The sequence below is a fragment of the Sinocyclocheilus anshuiensis genome, unplaced genomic scaffold (assembly GCF_001515605.1).
Source record: "Sinocyclocheilus anshuiensis isolate Anshui unplaced genomic scaffold, SAMN03320099.WGS_v1.1 scaffold665, whole genome shotgun sequence".
Taxonomy (NCBI): Eukaryota; Metazoa; Chordata; class Actinopteri; order Cypriniformes; family Cyprinidae; genus Sinocyclocheilus; species Sinocyclocheilus anshuiensis.
The window spans coordinates 230,165-233,804 of record NW_015537961.1 but is presented as its reverse complement, the minus strand read 5'-3'; the positions used below and the strand labels follow the sequence as shown (position 1 = coordinate 233,804).

Below are 3,640 nucleotides of genomic sequence, written 5' to 3'. Positions count from 1 at the left end.
CTCGGCTATTCCAGAGTTGAGCATGTGGCCACGTGTTGTTTCACAAGCTACCGCATTCATTGCATTTCTTTTGAGGCTCTGTGTATGTTTGGGGAGAGATTTATATCTATGTATCCACTTCATTGCATTATTGCATTGCTCATGTTATGTAACTGTTTGCACCGATATTGTGCAACAAAATCTGATGCATGCATGCATTTAAAACTGCAATAAAGGCATGAAGTCTTAACATGCTAATTCAAACAAAAACACCCTATATGCAAACCTTAAACTGATAACATACGTGTCACTTTAGACCACTACAGTCAAGATACAAAACATTGCATTGCTCATGTTATGTAACTTTTTGCATTGATATTGTGCAGCAAAATCTGATGCTCCTCGCATGCATGCATTTAAAACTGCAATAATTCAAACTAAAACAACCTATATGCAAAACTTAAATTGATAACATACATGCCGCACTGAATTACTACAGTCAAGGAAACAAACTAGGGAAGATTTCTCAAATTCCATAGTTGAGCATGTGTCCATTGGTTGTTTTACATCTATCGTATTCATCGCATTTCATTTGAGGCTCTGTGCGTGTGTGGAGAGATTTATATTCATGTATGCCAAACCACTTCATTGCATTGTTGTACTGTGTGTTACGTAACTTTGCATTGATATTGTGTAGCAAAATGTAATGCATGCATGCCTTTAGAACTGCAATGAGGGCATGAATGCATTAGTGGATATTTTTAACATGCAAATTCTAACAAAAAACACCCTACATGCAAAACGGATAAGATACATGATGCATAGAACTACTGTAGTTAAGAAAACAAACTAGAGTAACAACTAGTAACTAGTGAATTCCAGAGTTGAGAATGTGACTACATGTTGTTTTTCAAGCTACCGCATTCATCACATTTCATTTGAGGCTCTGTGCATGTGGGGAGAGATTTATATGTACGCCACACCACTTCATTGCATTGTTGTACTGCTCGTGTTACGTAACTGTGCATTGATATTGTGTAGCAAAATATAACGCATGCATGCATGCATTTAAATCTTCTATAAATAAATGCATGGGTGGATATTTTTAACATGCAAATTCACACAAAACACTCTCCATGTACAGCTAAAACAGATAACACACAGGTTAAAATAGACTCCTACTGACAGCCTGATACTAAACAAGGGTAAACCAGTGACGGTGACTCGGGAATTCCAGAGTTGACTGTGACCACGTGTTGTTTTACAAACGAGCATAATCATTGCATCTCTCTTGAGGCCCTGCGCATGTGTGGAAAGATTCATACTCGTGCTTTCCAAAACACTGCACTGTTATATAACTCTTAGCATTGATAGAGCAACAAAACTGATGCATTTTGATGTAAAATATTTAGTTTTAATATTAAAGATACTTCTAAAACAGGTTTAAACACTTAAGTGAAAAAGTCAAGACGTCTTTGAGTAGCTGAGATGACGAAACAGATGGAAGGGTTTTTTAAGCATTAGTCAACACACGCAAGTCGTTTCACCCGACTCCACCCATGTCTGACGAGGCAATTTCCTCAATACACAAAGCCCTTCTACCTAACAACCCAAACACGACCCAGATAACTGGTTAAGGTAATGATTTACATGTCAGTGCTCATATTACATGTCACTGCTTTAACTACAACTGCAATAACAAGCTACCCCGGAAAATAATAATTATATATTAACTAGGCTAGTTTACTTAAATGCACTGTAACAGGAATGCTGTAATGTAAAGCATGACCTGGTTAAACTTAATAATTGAAAAACACATCCGAGACGCTGTACGTTGGACGTGTGCCCAGCCAAAAGCAACCGCTCCAGCGCTCAGATCCTCAGAAGAAGCAAGCAGAGACTCTAAGTTAATACAAGATCAGAAAATGTATTTGGCAATTTTAAACAAGTGCATACAAGTACAGCTAGAAGCGTTTTCCAATGTTTGCCAAGTGCTCGTAGAGTTGCATTAGTCACATTCTACGTTTAACAGGAACTGCCACCATACCTAAAAGTACATCAATAAATCGTTAAACATCGACAAAGTAGAACGTAGTCCGTTATAATGAGTACATACCTTTTATCTTCAAAAAATATAGAAACACAATGTATTCAAAAATCAAAAAATGTACAGCAATGTTTACCAAGTATGCATGTCCCTCATATGTCCATTATATACAAGTCCGTTAGTTTCTGTCTGGATGGTATGCATGTGATATTCATATTTATATATTTATATAGACAAACATTTTTGAATATTTTCAACAAAAAAAAAGGTAAAAAGCGCAATCAAGGGTCTCTCTCCTTTTTTACTTTGACGTCTCCTGCCAGAATGGTGGCTATTTCACCTTGCATGAAAGCCCACGGTACGTTGGAGCCCACCAGGGGGCATTTCTCGCCGCTCGGACAGTACACTTCTCCGGTCGCGCCCTGCTGTTTGATGCTCTCACGGGAGCACGGGAAGCAGAACTTGTGAGACCCCACCGAAGGGCACTGCACAAAGTGTGTGTCCTCCAGCCTCTCGTGGCAAAGCGTGCAGCACAGCGGGATGCTGCTGGGAACCGAGGAGTCCGGGATGCTCTGTGGATGCATCGGATCCATGCCCGGAACGTGAGGCGTCACGGTGCCCTGCGCCAGCCGCCGCTGGTTGGGCGACAGCGGGCTGCTGCTGTTTCTGCGCGTCGTCGAGTGCACCTGGTTGGCATCCTTGGGTGAGCTGTTGCCACCGGCGTTGTCCGCAGCCAGAATGAGCGCAGCAATGGGCGAACTTCCGTTCTGAGTGGCGGCTGCCGCGGCCTCCGGTGGGGTGGTACGAAGGTGAGGGGATATTGTGGAGGGTGCGGAGGCGAAGCTGGGTGGCGGCACCGGGGGCATTTTCAATCCGTCTCCCGGCGGGAGCCACTGCTGTCCGTCTCCGTTAATCTTCACGGCGGTGCCGCCCTCTCCGTCAGGCTCCGGCGAGGCTTTTCTCTTCAGATTCTTGGGATGTTTGCCTCGATCTGCAAAAAAGCATGAGCATGCATGAATTATAGCACACAAAGCGTCTTTATGTGGCAGACGCAGTGATGCATTGTAGAGCCAGACGTAACAATGAGGCTGACTGCAAATGCACCACATGCAAATACACGTTGAGCTTTGATCAGCGGAAATTTCCTTGCAGCTGACTCATGCCATAGTGCTCTCATTCAAAGCAGGCCATTTATGAGACTACAGTAGCATTGTATTGTATTGCATGCATATCCAGTCGTCTGCGCGAGTTTTGTGGCTGTCGCTGATCTCCGGGGTCAGGCTGTCCGGTCTGTGCTTGTCCTTGTCGTGCTCCGTGCTGGAGACCGAGGCTGGACGCTTATTTAGATCGGCGGGGCTGAGACCGGGGCTGCCGTTGATCGCGTGAGCCATGCTGCCGTTCACCAAAGGCACTAAATTGGGCGGCACGCCGCTAGTCCTGCGCGGGTTTGGACTCTGCCGGTTGAGCTCCGGAGGGTCGTCCGGTTTTGAGAATCCGTTCGGGACCGGGATGCCGTTCACCTGCCGCACAGACTGGTATTCGGGTCCCAGTCTGGGCGCACGCTCCGAGGACAGCGGGTAGCGGTCCAGGGGCTGCGGCGGGGGGGGGGGGGGG

The 3,640-nt window shown here is 45.1% G+C and overlaps 1 pseudogene; it reads right to left on the bottom strand.

Annotated features, from left to right (window-relative positions):
• Positions 1-1,886: 1,886 nt before the first annotated feature.
• Positions 1,887-3,640, bottom strand: part of LOC107667038 (interferon regulatory factor 2-binding protein 2-A-like) — a 4,295-nt pseudogene continuing 2,541 nt past the window's right edge.